Raw genomic sequence first — 16,835 nt, 5'->3', positions numbered from 1 at the left:
AAACCTTAGGGTTGTGGTTGGAAAACTCCCAGATCCTCTTATGCCTTTGATTTTTTTTAGGAATGTCCCCTTTGGTGCCTAGTCCCATCCCAGTTCCATCTTTTGTTGCCTTTTACGACTTGAGTGGAAACACTCAGTGGCATTATTCTTTTTCCTGTACCAAAGGGTTTGCTGAAAATGGAAATGAATATTTAGACAAGTGGTATAGGATGGTATTAAGAGTGTTGGGACAGCATAATGGAGGGACAGACACAGTATGATAAAATAGCATCATTTCTCTATGAATAGAGATTTCCTCTACCACATACAAAATAATGTGTGGCTCTGGTCCATAGGAGCATCCCAAATAGACCCTAAAGTATCAGCTGTAAGCTACTGAGCAGATTTTAACCCTACAATAACTTGGAGCAAATACCCCAGACAGGGAGCTACAGAATTCACATAAAAGAAACGTATGGTTACTGAAGTGTTGAAGAACACTTCACAACCTGAAAAGCCATATTAAATGAACCTGTATTACATCATTTATAAAACAAAAGCTTTTCCCCTTTACAAGGGAGGTAGCTAAAAAACAAAGACATAAAATCCACTCATACCCATTCCATCCCTACATACTCCACTCACATCCACCCCCCCTCACTCCCTTTTTATCTTGGCTCCTCTTGGATGAAGGGTCATCCCTGCATCTTGCCCACTGCCCTGGATCAGAAACAGTGTCACAAGACACAGCACATTCACAGCAAGGCTGCTTCATTAAATTGGCAACCCCCCTCTCTGTCTCCTCATGCAGAAATGGAGAAGACGGGGAGAAATCCCTTTGGGTTGCGTCAATTTAATTTTCACATACACCTTCACTCCCCATCCCCCACCCACTCCTTTTCATGCAACACACAGCATCATCTATCCACAACAACTTCCCCAACAGACATTCCCCTCTTTCCCAATGCCCCTTTTACCCCATCCACCCATCTAATCCTTGGTCACCCCCTCATATTCACTCCTTCCATCTTTGCCTTCCACACCTCTACTAATATTTCTTCACTTATTCTTTTCATGTGTCCAAACCATCCCAATACTCTTTCATCAACCCTATCTCCCAACTCCCTTTCCACCCTCATTATTCTCCTCACCTCATTTCTCACTCTATCCAGCCTAGTAACCCACATCATACTTCTTAGGCACCTCATCTCAAACACATTCAAACTCCTCTCTTCTCTTATGTTCCATGTTTCTGCCCCCATGCAGTGCTGTTGGTATAATTACTCCTTCATACAATCTCTTAGTATCCATTCCCTAATGTCTATTTTTCATTACACTTTTTAATCCCTGAAGGCATTTACTTGCATCTCTCAATCCACATTCTACCTCTACCTCCACTTCCCCTTTTCCCTTGACATTCACACCCAAGTATCTAAAACTATCTACTTCCTCCAGTCTCTCTCCCTTAATACTCACTTCCGGACTGCTGCTACTTTCATCCCTTGTACATCTCATCACCTTACGAGGGGGCTTCAAAAAGTTTGTGGAAAAAGTCCACAACAAAGATTATACGGAAGGAATTTTATTTTAGTGCACCTGAATATTCCTGTATCTTTAAGGGGGAGATGAACTTTGGAGCAATATTCTACAGGATATGACCATTGAATACACCCTAACACAATGAGTTAAGGAAAATACTAGATATAGAAACAACAAGGAACCATTAAAACTAGACTTAATATTAACTTCTGAGCCAGATATTGTGAACAAAATGGAGTATAAAACACCAATTGGAAAGAGCGACCATGTACTAATAGAGTTTGAATTAAAAAAACAGAACAATGTAGACAGGAATGACAAACATAGAGAAAGAAGATTAATGTACAACAAAACGGACTTTGTAAAACTAAGAAAAAAATTCCAAAACACAAATTGGGATAAATTTTCTAACGAGGAAACAAAGATGGAAGACAAATGGAACATATTCAGAGAAAAGTACAAGGAAGGAATTAACAAATATGTACCAAAAAAGAAACAAAAAGAGATCTACATAAAATATTGGTTTAACAAAAGGTGTAGTGAGGCTAGAGACAGGAGAGACAAAGCCTGAAAAAGATGGGGAAAAAAAAATGGCAAACATATATAAAACTTAGGAATGAATATGTGAATATGCGCAGGAAAGAAAAAAAATTAAAAAGATATTATAGACAAATGTAAGGATCAACCTAAACTCCTTTACAGATATATAAATGAAAAACTAAAGGATAAACATGAAATAGTGAAATTGCGTGAACGAGATAAAGAATATACAGGTAAACGTCGACTTACGATGGCCGCGACTTACGATTGTTCGACTTTACGATGATGACGACGACGACGACGATATGATAATTTAACCCCTTCCATACGGTGCCGCACACGTAGGCGTCATGAGGAGCAAGTGGATTCGCGACGCTGCCATATCGGCGTCTTGATTATATTTATTGTAGTCGCCCCTGTGTTTTTACATTCTCTCAAATGTGCCCTAAATCCCATTCTCTGTGGTTTTCAGAATTCGCGGGTGAAAGAGAGAACGATCGATATAAGCGGTGACTATATTTTATGATGCGAGTATTATTACGTCACGTCGTACGGCTGGCATTGGCTGCTGCCCGCGAGATTTAAGTCCGTACTGAAAATACATATTATAGTGTTTGAATATGGTAAAAAGGATAAAAATAATTAAATAAACTACTGTACATGTTTAATAGGCTATATTCAGTATCTCTGGTGGTTAATATACAGGTAGGCTAGGTACAGTGACCACGGAACAGTGATACACAAATTGGGGATCGACTTACGATGAAATCGTCTTACGATGGCTCTATCGAAACCTAATGCCATCGTAAGTCGACGTTTACCTGTATAGACGACACAGAGATGGCAGAAGTTATGATCAGACATTTCAGGTCTGTTTTTACACTTGAGAGCTCACAATCTTGGGAAGATGGACAACAAGAAAGATCACCCATGATGAGAGAAATAAACATACATACATACATATGAGGCAAAAGACAGAAGGGACAAAGCTTGGAAAAGGTGGAGAAAAGACAAAAAACAAAGCAAATGGCAAATTTATATAAACTATAGAAATGAGTATGTTAATGTGAGAAGAGAGGAGAAAAGGAACCATGAGAAGGATATTATAGAAAAATGCAAAGATCAGCCCAAGCTATTCTACCGGTATGTAAATGGTAAACTTAAAACCAAACAGGAACTAGTGAAACTACGCCAAGGAAATATAGAATACACAGAAGAATTAGAGATGGCCGAAATCATGAACAACCACTTTAAATCTGTCTTCACCAGAGAGAAAATACAAAATTGGGACGTAGATAATAACAAACATTCTCCCCACATGAGTGAATTTACAACATCACAAAAAGAAATATCAGAACATCTATCAAAACTGGACGTCAGAAAATCACATGGCCCGGATGGAATTGCAAATTGGATTCTAAAAGAATGCAAAGAAGAGCTAACGGACAAAATACACATCATAATAAATAGCTCACTCAAGGAAGGAAAGATACCTAATGACTGGAAAAATGCTAACATTGTACCAATATATAAAGGAAACAAGGAAGAACCCACCAACTATAGACCAGTATCACTAACAAGCACTATAGCCAAAATTTGTGAGAAAATCATCAAGAATAGATGGGTAAATCACCTGGAAGATAACAACATATTAAACCCAAGACAATTCGGGTTCAGACAAGGTAGATCATGCACCACAAACTTGATATGCTTCTACTCAAGACTAATAGACATAGTGCAAGAAAGAAACGGATGGACTGATTGTGCATTCCTAGACTTGCAAAAAGCATTTGACAAAGTACCACACAGAAAACTACAAAAAAAACTGGAACACATTGGAGGAACACAAGGGAACCTACTAAAATGGATGGAGGACTTCCTGACTGGAAGAAAGATGAGAGTAGTACTCAGAGAAAAATATTCAGATTGGAAAAAGGGCGTGAACTGTTACATGAGCTTCTTTGCTGATGATGCCAAACTGTTAAGGAAAGTAGACACTGATAAGGACTGTGAAGCACTGCAAGAAGATCTGAATAGGGTATGGAACTGGAGTCAGAAATGGGAAGTGGATTTTAATACTAAGAAGTGTAGCATAATGGAGTTTGGAAAAAGCAAAAACAGAATATCAAGAAATTATACAATTGGAACCAAGGAAGTAAAGAAAGTAGGATCTGAAAAAGACTTGGGAGTTATTATGACAAACGACTTGTCCTATGATACACAGATTAACAAAATTGTCGGGGAGACTTACAACTTGCTAAGATCAATAAAAGTGGCTTTTGCTTACCTGGACGAAGACATGATGAAAAAAATATTGGTTACATTGATAAGGCCTAGACTAGAGTATGCGGCGACATTGTGGTCCCCCAGTACCAAAACGAACATAAAGAAAATAGAAAGAATCCAAAGAGCAGCTACAAAAATGGCACCTCCACTTGCAAACCTATCATACGAGGAGAGATTGGCTAAACTGGAGCTACCGACACTGGAGGAAAGAAGAGAGAGAGGAGACCTACTGACCATCTACAGAATCATGAAAGGCACAGAGATACTTGATAGAGAAGAATTAATAAACTGGGACAAGAGAAACACAAGAGGACATGGAAGGAAATTAAGAAAACATAGCTATAGAAGAGAACTGAAGAAAAACAGTTTTCCACATAGAGTTTTAGACACTTGGAACAAACTGGATAATGAAATAGTAAGCGCAAAACCATTCACGAGTTTAAAAGCAAACTAGACACTGAGAAATACAATGGCGGGACAACACGAGCATAGCTCCCCTTCCCGCAAAATACAACTAGGTAAATACCAAGGCTTTTCCCCCTTACAAGGGAGGTAGCCAAAAAGGAAAAGGCATAAAATCATTCCCACCCATTCCATCCCTGAATATACTCCACACCCCTCCACCCTCCCTCTTATCTTAGCACCTCCTGGATGACGGATCATCCCTGCACCTTGTCCACTGCCCTGGGTCAGAAGCAGTGTCGCAAGACACAGCACATCCACAGCAAGGCCACTTCATTAAATCAGCGACACCCCCTCTCCATCCCCCCATGCATAAAAGGAGAAGACAGGGAGAAATCCCTTTGGGCTGCGTCAAATTTTGCTCACGCGTACTACCTCACCCCCCATCCCCCTGCCCATTCCACCTCATGCATCACAACATCATCCATATACAACCATTCTCCATTCACCCCTGTCTTCTGTCCTCTCCTGTCCTTCCTCAACAGACACTCCCCTCTTCCCCAAAGCCCCCTTCACCCCATCCATCCTCTTCATCCTAGGATGTCCCTTCATGTTCACTCCCTCTACATCTGCCTTCCATACCTCTTTTACTAGTCTTTCTTCACTCATTCTTTCCATGTGTCCAAACCATCCTAATACTCTTTCATCAACCCTTCTCCCAACTCCCTTTCCACCCCTGTTCTCCTCCTCACCTCATTATTTCTCACTCTCTCTAGCCTAGTAACCCCCATCATACTTCTCAGACACCTCATCCCAAACACATTCAAACTCCTTCTCTCTTCCTCTCTTATGTTCCATGTTTCTGCCCCATACAGTGCTGTTGGCACAATCACTCCTTCATTTAGTCTCCTCTTAGCATCCATTCCCAAATGTCTATTCCTCATTACACTTTTTAATCCACCAAGGCATTTACTCGCTTCTCTCAATCTACATTCTACCTCCACCTTAACTCCACATTTTCCTGCCACATTTGCACCCAAGTATCTAAAACTATCCACTTCCTCCAGTCGCTCTCCCATAATGCTAACTAACAGTCTACTGCCAATTTCACCCCTTGTACATCTCATCACCCACATTTTTTACCCACATTTTTTACCCACATTTATCTTCAGCTTTCTTCTATCACACACTCTCCCAAACACTGTCACTAACTTCCTCAATCCCTCTTCCACAAACAACAGCTGGCTCACCTCCCACTTTTCTCCATTTTCTTTAATCATCTCTAATCCCTGACCCACTACCCTTGGATTTACCTCTCGCACTACCCCATCCACGTATAAGTTGAACAGCCAGGGCGACATAACGCATCCTTGATGAAGTCCCACCTTTACCTCAAACCACTCACTCTCTCCATTTCTAATCCTGACACAAGCTCTACTACCCTCATAAAAACTCTTGACAGCTCCTAGAAGCTTTCCTCCTATCCCGTATATCCGCAAAGCCTCCCACAGTGCCTTTTTGTCTACCCTATCTTAAGCCTTTTCCAGATCCATAAAAGCCCAAAAAACATCCTTCCCCTTTCCTACAGCTTTCTCACATATCTGTCTTACCACAAAAATCTGATCTACACAACCTCTACCCATCCTAAATCCACACTGTTCCTCACCAATTACTCCCTCTGTTCCTCTCCTAAACCTCTCAATCAAGATCCTCCCATAAGCCTTCCCAACTACACTTAACAAGCTAATCCCTCTGAAACTACTACATTCACACTTGTCCCCTTTTCCCTTGTAAAGTGGAACTATGCAGGCACTCCTCCAGTCCTCCGGCACTCTACCCTCTCTCCAGCAAACATTAAATAACCTCACCAGCCAGTCCACCATCACTGTACCTCCTTTTTTTAGACATTCTGCATGGCATCCATCCAGACCAGGTGCCTTACCTGTTTTCATCATCTTAACAACTGGCTTCACTTCATCCTTCCTTATTTCTCCTCCATTTTCCTCACTCATCACGGTCATTTTCTTAGCATTTCCCACTGCAGCTATCTTTCCCTCCCTATCCTTCTTTACATTTAGCAACTCCCTAAAATATTCTGCCCATCTTCCCCTTACTGCCTTCTCCTCCATTATCATCTCTCCATCTGCACCTATTATCTTTTCTTCTCTACTTGATTCGCCTCCTCTTCCTCTCTTAATTTCTTTCCAAAGCATCTTTTTATTACTTTCAAAATTTTCTGTCATACTCTTACCCCACTTCACATCTGCTCTCCTCTTTGCCTCCTTTACCTTTTGCTTTACTTCTCTTTTCTTTTCTTTTCTTTGTACCTCTCATATGACTCCCTTGTCCTATTTTGTAACCAATCTGTGAAAGCTCGCTTCTTCTCTTCTACAACCTTCTTTGTTTCCTCATCCCACCATTCACTACCCTTCCTTCTATTTCCTCCTGTCCTTCTTGTTCCACACACCATCTTTGCACGCTTTGTGACTCCCTCCTTGAACCATCCCCATTCCTCCACACCTAGCTCTACTCTATCCTTCACTCCCTCTCACTCCTCCTTCAGCTTCTTGTACTCCTCCTTTTCCTTTCCATTTAAAGAGTTCACTCTAAGCACCTCCCTACCTTTTGTCCCTTTCCTCTTTCTCCATCTATCCTCCACTCTCAACTTACCTTCCACCAAAAAATGATCTGATATTCCCCCACCCTCTCCCCTTAGAACATTTACATCCTTAACTCTTCCTATCATAATCCTATTTACCACTAGATAATCCATTAACGCTCTATCTACCACCCTTCCATCCACCACCCTCTCCCATGTATACTCATGCTTGACTTTCTTCTGAAACACTGTATTTGCTATCATCAACTCTCTAGACACATTTCCACCATCAACTCTCCACTACGATTCTTTCCTGGAACTTCACATTTCCCAACCACTCCATCAATTTGATCATTTCCTACCCTAGCATTAAGGTCTCCCAGTGCTATTACATTGATATTTCTCCCTAAATCCTCTATGCACGCATTTAAATCTATCCAAAAATCCTCCCTTTCTTCTACACTCTTCTCACTGCCAGGCCCATATGCACTTGCGAAAACCCACATCTCCTTTCCCAGTTTCACCTTCATCCACATTATCCTTGAGGAAACCTCCTTCCACTCCACTACACGTTTACCTATCTCTTCACTTTCTACTATAGCCACCCCTTCCCTCCCTCGCCCTCTCTTCACTCCTGATAACCTCCCATTTACTCTCCCAAACTTACACTCACCCTTCCCTTTCAACTTAGTTTCACTCAAAGCCAACACATCCATCTTTTTTCTCACAAACATACTACCTATCTCTTCCCTTTTACTCTCATCTGTACCACATCCACACACATTAAAAGACTGTAGGGTGCTGGTTGGAAAACTCGACCCTCTTATGCCTTTACTTTTTTTAGGAATGTCCCCTGTGGGGCTACAAGGAGAAGGATGCCTAGTCCCAATCCCCGTCCCTTTCTTCTCGCCTCTTACGATCCAAGTGGAAATACTTGGTGGCAGTATTCTTTTCCCCCACCACAGGGAAGATATAAAGAAATAAATAGAAAAGAAATAAAGGTAATACAAAAAGAAATGAGACCAGATAAAAAACCTAATGTCAGGAAATCGCATGGACCAGATGGAATCGCAAATTGGATACTGAAAGATACTTTAGACGAACTGACAGATCAACTGTATGAGATAACTGACTTCTCACTCAAAGAGGGAAAGGTGCCGCAAGATTGGAAAGATGTAAACATAATACCAATATATAAAGGAGGAAATAGGGTAGATCCTACAAACTTCAGAGTGGTATCCCTTACAAGCACGGTAGCAAAAATATGCGAAAAAGTCATCAGAAACAAATAGACCAAACACTTGGAAGAAAATAAAATAATAAACCCCAAACAATTGGCTTTAGAAGTGGCAGATCATGTACCACAAACCTAATCTGCTTTTATTTGAGATTAATTGAGATAATACAAGAAAGAGATGGCTAGGCAGATTGCGCCTCCTTTGATTTGCAGAAGGCATTCGACAAAGTACCACATAAGAAATTAATAAGAAAAATTGAAATAATAGGAGGAATACAAGGTAAACTGCTGGAATGGATGAAGGATTTCTTAACTGGGAGAAAAATGAGAGTGGTACTGAGAGACAAAAATTCGAACTGGAAAGATGTGAAAAGTGGCATCCCGCAGGGCTCTGTATTGGCTCCATTAATGTTTGCCATATACAGTCGAACCTCGAAAGCCCAGACTAATTGGGGGGAAGGGTGGTCCAGTCATGCCAAAAGTCCGGTCATCGAAAATATTGCCCTAACACCCGTAGATTTTCGTAGTGGTATACGTATAGGTTATGTATGATATGGCATAGAAACACATAAGAATAATACTCTAACACTGTAATAATAATGCTATAATACTAATAATTCTGTAATAATAACTGTAATACAGGCATGTAAATGTACTGTAAATACAGTGTACTGTACTGTATTTTTTATTAAGTACACTGTAAATATCGGAAGGTATGCACGCGGGACAGTGGTGGCGGCCAGGGTTGCCGCGTTTTCTACACTGCTGTGTAGAATGGGAGTGTTGCCATACCGGGGCATACATTTTTCTCAGGTGTGTGCAGACTTCCATAGCAAGATATACTTGTCAAACTTTAACAAAATGTTGGTTCTAGTTTTTTTTTTTTTCTTGCCCTAACATATTCAGTAAGATATAATTATTATTATTATTATTATTATTATTATTATTTTTTTTTTTTTTTTTTTTTTATCACTAAAAGAAAGCTGAAACTTTAGCGTAGAATTTTTTTCTACATGGTAAAAGCGTATCTTTTGGGGTATAATATTTTATGAGTAACACAATTACCAATAAAAGTCATATTTTGATGTACCATTTATTATTTGATAACTAGTTCTATGATTTTTAAACAAAAGTGAGTTTTTGAATGTTTTTAACAGCCCGCTGATATGTAGAAAAAAATTTCCTTATGTCGTTGTGCAGTTGCCACATGCTGCTATTTTACTAAGTTTTGGTACAAAATTCTACGAAACGGCAGCCCTAGTGGCGGCTTGACTGGGCCGGGTTTGAGTACACGTGTACGGCCGTCGCTGCCACCTACTGGACAAATAGGGAACTTTGCTTGAAAAGTCCGCCCTTTGTTCATTTCGACCGGTCATACGAGGGTCCGGGTTTTCGAGGTTCGACTGTATATAAATGATATTGATAAGGGAGTAAATTGTTACATGAACTTCTTTGCTGACAATGCCAAATTACTCAGGAGAGTAAGAACAGAGGAAGATTGCAGATCGCTGCAAGATGACCTAGACAAAATATGGGAATGGAGTCGGAGATGTGAGATGAACTTCAACATTAAAAAATGTAGCTAAATGGAATTTGGAAAAAGTGAAAACAGAGTATTGGGACAGTATAAAATTGGAAACAAAGAAGTCAAAAAAGTCAATTCAGTAAGGGACCTAGGAGTAATTATCTCAAGCTACTTGACACCTGATAAACATGTCAATATATTATTCAGAGACATAACTTATTGAGATCAATGAAAGTGGCCTTCGACTACATAGATGAGGAGATGGTAAAAAAGTAGTCGTTACACTGATAACACCTAAACTAGAGTATGCTGCAACACTGTGGGCACCTAGCACAAAGAAGAACATAAGAAAATTAGAAAGAATCTGAAGAGCAGCGACAAAAATGGCACCTACACTTTCAAATCTGACATACGAACAAAGATTAGAGAAATTACATCTGTCAGCATTGGAACAGAGAAGAGAAAGAGGTGATTTGTTGACCATTTTCAGAATTATGAAAGGGATGGAAATTCTCGATAGAGACGACTTATTAAAGTGGGACAGAAGAGAAACAAGAGGACATGAAAAGAAACTAAAGAAAGACAGTTACAGAAGAGACCTGAACAAAAATAGCTTCCCACATAGAGTGATTGATGTCTGGAACAAACTGAACGGAGAAACAGTGAATGCCAAAACTATACATGATTTTAACCCCTTCCATACGGTGCCGCACACGTAGGCGTCATGGACTTAGATCTCGGTGGCAGCAGCCAATGCCAGCCGTACGACGTGTCGTAATAATACTCGCATCATAAAATATAGTCACCGCTTATATCGATCGTTCTCTCTTCACCCGTGAATTTTGATAACCATAGAAAATGCGATTACAAAAGAATTAGAAAGAATGTCATTATGGAGGGGCGACTACAATAAATATAATCAAGACGCCGATATGGCAGCCTCGCGAATACACTCGCTCCCCATGACGCCTACTTGTGCGGCACCGTATGGAAGGGGTTAAGAATAAACTGGATGTGGAGAGATACTAAAACTGGTCACTACAAGCATAGCTCCCTTCCCGTAAAATATAACTAGGTACAACTAGGTAAATACAAATATCTGATCCATGCAAACCCTACCTGTCCTAAACCCAAAATGTTCCTCACCAATTACTCCCTCTGTTCCTCTCTTAATCCTCTCAATCAAGACCCTCCCATAAGCTTTCCCAACTACACTCAACAAACTGATCCCTCTGAAACTAATACACCCACACTGGTCTCCCTTTCCCTTGTAAAGTGGAACTATACAGGCACTCCTCCAGTCCTCCAGCATTCTACCCTCTCCTAAAAAAACTTTAAACAACCTCACCAGCTAGTCCACCATCACAATACCTCCTTTTTTTTTTTAGACATTCTGCATGACTGGAGGAGTGCCTGTATAGTTCCACTTTACAAGGGAAAAGGGGACAAGTGTGAATGTAGTAGTTTCAGAGGGATTAGCTTGTTAAGTGTAGTTGGGAAGGCTTATGGGAGGATCTTGATTGAGAGGATTAGGAGAGGAACAGAGGGAGTAATTGGTGAGGAACAGTGTGGATTTAGGACGGGTAGAGGTTGTGTAGATCAGATTTTTGTGGTAAGACAGATATGTGAGAAAGCTGTAGGAAAGGGGATGGATGTTTTTTTGGCCTTTATGGACCTGGAAAAGGCTTACGACAGGGTAGACAGAAAAGCCCTGTGGGAGGTTTTGCAGTTATACAGGATTTGAGGAAAGCTTCTAGGAGCTGTCAAGAGTTTTTATGAGAGTAGTAGGGCTTGTGTCAGGATTAGGAATGGAGAGAGTGAGTGGTTCGAGGTAAAGGTGAGACTTCATCAAGGATGCATTATGTCGCCCTGGCTGTTCAACTAATACATGGATGGGTTAGTGCGAGAGGTAAATGCAAGGGTAGTGGGTCAAGGATTAGAGATGGTTAAAGAAAATGGAGAAAAGTGGGAGGTGAGACCAGCTGTTGGTTGCGGACGGCACTGCGCTTGTAGCAGGATCGGAGGAGGGATTGAGGAAGTTGGTGACAGAGTTTGGGAGAGTGTGTGATAGAAGAAAGCTGAATATAAATGTGGGTAAAAGTAAGGTGATGAGATGTACAAGGGGTGAAATTGGCAGTAGTCTGGAAATGAGCATTAAGGGAGAGCGATTGGAGGAAGTGGATAGTTTTAGATACTTGGGTGCAAATGTGGCAGGAAAAGGTGGAGTGAAGATGGAGGTAGAATGTAGAATGAGAGAAGCGAGTAAATGCCTTGGTGGATTGAAAAGTGTAATGAGGAATAGACATTTGGGAATGGATGCTAAGAGGAGACTATATGAAGGAGTGATTGTGCCAACAGCACTGTATGGGGCAGAAACATGGAACATAAGAGAGGAGTTTGAATGTGTTTGAGATGAGGTGTCTGAGAAGTATGATGGGGGTTACTAGGCTAGAGAGAGTGAGAAATAAGGAGGTGAGGAGGAGAACAGGGGTGGAAAGGGGGTTGGGAGATAGGGTTGATGAAAGAGTATTAGGATGGTTTGGACACATGGAAAGAATGAGTGAAGAAAGACTAGCAAAAGAGGTATGGAAGGCAGATGTGGAGGGAGTGAACATGAAGGGACGTCCTAGGATGAGGTGGATGGATGGGGTGAAGGGGGCTTTGGGGAAGAGGGGAATGTCTATTGAGGAAGGATGGGAGAGGACAGAAGACGGGTAAATGGAGAATGGTTGTATATGGATGATGATGTGATGCATGAGGTGGAATGGGGGTGGGGTGGGGGGTGAGGTAGTATGTGTGAGCAAATTTTGACACAGCCCGAAGGGATTTCTCCCCGTCTTCTCCTTTATGCATGGGGGGACGGAGAGGGGGTGTCGCCGATTTAATGAAGTAGCCTTGCTGTGGATGTGCTGTGTCTTGCGACACTCCTTCTGACCCAGGGCAGTGGACAAGGTGCAGGGATGACCCGTCATCCAGGAGGTGCTAAGATGAGAGGGAGGGTGGAGGGGTGTGGAGTGTATTCAGGGATGGAATGGGTGGGAATGGTTTTATGCCTTTTCCTTTTTGGCTACCTCCCTTGTATGGGGAAAAAAGCCTTGGTATATGTATGTATGTATGCATGACATCCATCCAACTCAGGTGTCTTACCTGCTTTCATCATCTTAATGACTGCCTCCATCTCATCCATCCTTATTTCTCCTCCATTTTCCTCACTCATCACTGTCATTTTCGCAGCACTTCCCACTGCAACTACCTTTCCCTCCCCATTCTTGTTTACCTTTAGCAGCTCCCTAAAATACTCTGCATATCTTCCTCTTACTGCCATCTCTTCCATTATCATCTCTCCATCTGCACCTTTTACCTCTTCTTTTCTTAATGATTTGCCTCCTCTTCCTCTCTTAATTTCTTTCCAAAACATCTTTTTATCACTTTCAAAATTTTCTATCATACTCTTACCCCATTTCACATCTGCTCTCCTCTTTGCCTCCTTTACAGGGTCTAACAAATAAATCCGTACAAATTTTGAAGAGAGAGAGTACATTAAATGTTGGTTCAACAAAAGATGCAGTGAGGCAAAAGACAGAAGGGACAAAGCTTGGAAAAAGTGGAGAAAAGACAAAAAACAAAGCAAATGGCAAATTTATGTTAACTATAGAAATGAGTATGTTAATGTGAGAAGAGAGGAGAAAAGGAACCATGAGAAGGATATTATAGACAAATGCAAAGAGCAACCCAAACTATTCTATCGGTATGTGAATGGTAAACTTAAAAACAAACAGGAATTGGTGAAACTATGCCAAGGAAACATAGAATACACAGAAGATTTAGAGATGGCCGAAGTCATGAACAATCACTTTAAATCTGTTTTCACCAGAGAGAAAATACCAAATTGTGACATAGACAAAAACAAGAAATCTCCCCTCATGAATGAGTTTACAGCATCACTAAAGGAAATATCAGAACATTTATCAAGGCTGGATGTCAGAAAATCACATGGCCCGGACGGTATTGCAAATTGGATTCTAAAGGAGTGCAAAGAAGAACTAACAGACAAAATACACATCTTAATAAACAGCTCACTCAAAGAAGGAAAGATACCCGAGGACTGGAAAAACGCTAACATTGTACCAATACACAAAGGAGGAAACAAAGAAGAACCCACCAACTATAGGCCAGTATCACTAACAAGCACCATAGCCAAAATTTGTGAGAAAATAATCAAGAATAGATGGGTAAAACATCTGGAAGACAATGACATATTAAACCCAAGACAATTCGGATTCAGACAAGGAAGATCATGCTCCACAAACTTAATATGCTTTTACTCAAGACTATTAGACATAGTGCAAGAAAGAAATGGATGGGCTGATTGTGCATTCCTAGACTTGCAAAAAGCCTTTGACAAAGTACCACACAGAAAACTACTAAAAAAACTGGAACACATAGGAGGAATACAGGGAAACCTACTAAAATGGATAGAGGACTTTCTGACTGGTAGAAAGATGAGAGTAGTGCTCAGAGAAAAATATTCAGACTGGAAAGAGGTGATCAGTGGAGTACCGCAAGGATCTGTGCTGGCACCAATAATGTTTGCTATCTATATGAATGACATGGATGAGGACGTGAACTGCTACATGAGCTTCTTTGCCGATGACGCCAAACTGCTAAGGAAAATAGAAACTGATGAGGACTGTGAAGCACTGCAAGAAGACCTAAATAGGGTATGGAACTGGAGTCAGAAATGGGAAGTGGACTTTAATACTAAGAAGTGTAGCATAATGGAGTTTGGAAAAAGCAAAAACAGAATATCAGGAAAATATACAATTGGAACCAAAGAAGTAAAGAAAGTAGGATCCGAAAAAGATTTGTGAGTAATTATCACGAACGACTTGTCCTATGATATACAGATTAACAAAATTGTCGGGGAGACTTACAACTTGCTAAGATCAATAAAAGTGGCGTTTACATACTTGGACGAAGACATGATGAAAAAAATATTGGTTACATTGATAAGGCCTAGATTAGAGTATGCAGCGACATTGTGGTCCCCCAGTACCAAAAAGAATATAAAGAAAATAGAAAGAATCCAAAGAGCAGCTACAAAAATGGCACCTGCACTTGCAAACCTATCATACGAAGAGAGATTGGCTAAACTGGAGTTACCGACACTGGAGCAAAGAAGAGAGAGAGGTGACCTATTGACCATCTACAGAATCATGAAAGGCACAGAGGTACTCGATAGTGAGAGCTTACTTAACTGGGACAAAAGAAACACAAGAGGACATGGAAAGAAAATAAAAAAACATAGCTATAGAAGAGAACTGAAGAAAAACAGTTTTCCTCATAGAGTTTTGGACACTTGGAACAAACTGGACAATGGAATAGTATGCGCAAAAACCATTCATGAGTTTAAAAACAAACTAGACACTGCAAGATACAAAGGCGGGACATCACGAGCATAGCTCCCCTTCCCGCAAAATACAACTAGGTAAATACAACTAGGTAAATAAATATGGCAATTCTGATTGTTTCCAGATACTTCCATTTGTCTAATAATTTAGCCAGTTGTATACTAGCACCGGTGCAATAAACATTAAGCAATGGAACAAGCCAAACGTTCAGCCACATGCGAACTTCGTCGCGCGGGTCACACTCCTAGCGCCATAATAAGGATGCTAAAATACTCCAGACAAACTGTTTATGATGTTTGTAAACGTTTTGATGAGACCGGCGAAGACCAACGAGCTGCTCACAAGCCCAGAAGGGGCAGAATTCTAACACCTCGCTTTTTAGCTGGTCTCAAGAGAAGTGTCAATGCAAATCCAGCCTTACCATTATTGACATTGGCAAAGAAGAGAGGTGTCAGCACAATGACAATTCACAGAGCATTAAAGAAATTGGGATTAACCTCATTCTCACAAGGAAAAAGACATCTTTTGACACGAAAAATGAAAGAAATCCGCTTGACCAGGTGCCAAAAGCTGTTGAACTGGATGAAGTCGAATGGCTCAGTCATCAAGTTTTTTTCCGACGAGAAGATTTTCACGGTTGATGCGACTTTCAATAAGCGGAATGATCGCTGGATAGCCTCCTCATCCTCAGAGGTTCAACACAAGACAACGACGAAGAAACCAGCAAGTGTCATGGTGCTCTGTGTGGTGTCAACTGAGTGGGACGTCTTCACTCACTTCTTCAACAACAAGGAGAAAGTCAATGCCGTTGTCTATTGCAAAGTTCTAGAAGAGAAAATAATACCCTGGATGAAAGATAAGGCTAGTGGCAACCAGTTTGTCTTCTAACAAGACTCGGCTCCAGCCCACACAGCGAAGAGGACCACCAACCTTCTCGAAGGGTCAAATGTGCAGTTCTGGAACAAAGAGTTGTGGCCCTCAAATTCGCCAGACCTAAACCGTTTAGATTATTATTTTTGGGCACGAATTGAGGCCAAGGCATGTGACAAGCCACACAGAAGTATAACAACCCTGAAGACAGACATCAAGAAGGCTGTGGGTTCATTATCAAAGTCTGAGATCATCAACGCTGTATCCAAGTTTCGTAAACGCGTTGAAAGCGTCATAACAGCTGAAGGTGGTTACATTGAATGAAATCATTGTTCTTATTGCCTTTTCTAAATATACTGAAAATTTCATAACTCTATGTTTATTATAACCCGAGATATTAATCTTAAAACATGTGATAAGAAGTTGTACAGATTTATGTTAGACCCT

The 16,835-nt window shown here is 40.8% G+C and overlaps 1 protein-coding gene across 6 annotated transcripts in view; it reads left to right on the top strand.

Annotated features, from left to right (window-relative positions):
• Synj (synaptojanin) overlaps positions 1-16,835 on the top strand; it is a 312,743-nt gene that overhangs the window by 181,007 nt on the left and 114,901 nt on the right. The gene's annotated exons all lie outside the window — the stretch shown is intronic.

This window comes from Oratosquilla oratoria, chromosome 16 (genome assembly GCF_046742065.1).
Source record: "Oratosquilla oratoria isolate Oo_2021 chromosome 16, ASM4674206v1, whole genome shotgun sequence".
NCBI classification, from domain to species: domain Eukaryota; kingdom Metazoa; phylum Arthropoda; class Malacostraca; order Stomatopoda; family Squillidae; genus Oratosquilla; species Oratosquilla oratoria.
The sequence above is the reverse complement of the archived record's forward strand: the minus strand, read 5'-3'. Positions and strand labels throughout refer to the sequence as shown.